This window comes from Spea bombifrons, chromosome 4, assembly GCF_027358695.1.
Source record: "Spea bombifrons isolate aSpeBom1 chromosome 4, aSpeBom1.2.pri, whole genome shotgun sequence".
Classification (NCBI taxonomy): domain Eukaryota; kingdom Metazoa; phylum Chordata; class Amphibia; order Anura; family Pelobatidae; genus Spea; species Spea bombifrons.
The window spans coordinates 65,031,908-65,032,879 of NC_071090.1; the positions used below are offsets into that span (position 1 = coordinate 65,031,908).

Genomic DNA, 972 nt, shown 5'->3' on the forward strand with positions numbered 1-972 from the left:
AAGTGATTAAGGGGTCGGACACACCCGATCCTACATAACAATTTAAAGTGACAGTGCAAACTGACCAGTCTATATATAAAGTGACAGTGCAAAGATAGCCAGTCAATGTGTATATATCAATAAACAACATTATATAAAAAATATGAATAAATATGAAGGTGAAGTGATAAATATATTACAAATATATATATATATATATGTATCTATTATAAAAAAAAGTGTACACAAGTTTAAAATCAACACTGTACTACAAATACAGACACTATATGATCTAAAGATATTACTGTAACAAAACTGTGGTATGATAATATACAATATTAAAGATCGGTCTGTCAACGCAGTGGCACAAATATTATATAATCTCAAAATTTACAAAGAGGCATTAAATAAACCTACAGGGCCAGCTACGTCCCGGAATAACCATCAGCCGAGCTAAAATAAGGAGAATCTAAAAGAGATAAAGGATAATGGTTAAGTTAATAAATAGGAATATCTTTATATAAAAGTATATATTACCAAAATAATTTGATTCCCAATCATCCTAAATGTCTCATATTAGGGTAAGGCTTTCACACAAGTTAACAGCCTATGACACTTGGTATTTCCAAGTAGTCTCCCATCCACATACTAACCAGGGCCAGCCTTGCTTAGCTCCCAAGATCTGTCGAGATCGGGTGTATTCAGGATAGTATGGCCATAGGCTCACAAGAACGGCATTAAATCCAGTTCCCTATTAAGTCCATTTGGAAATAATGTATCCAATTCATAAATCCACCATGCTTCACGTTGTTTTAGAATATTAACTCGATCACCCCCTCGGTTAGGTCTAGATATCTGTTCAATAACACGAAATTTAAGGTCCGTCAATTTATGTTTCAACTCATCAAAGTGGGATGGGACCGGTAAATCCAATTTTCTTAATTTGATGGTGGATTTATGTTTGGAAAATCTATTTTTGATCTTCTGTGTAGT

The 972-nt window shown here is 33.4% G+C and overlaps 1 pseudogene; it reads right to left on the reverse strand.

Annotated features, from left to right (window-relative positions):
- Positions 1-583: 583 nt before the first annotated feature.
- Positions 584-702, reverse strand: LOC128492952 (uncharacterized; annotated as a pseudogene).
- Positions 703-972: the final 270 nt, after the last annotated feature.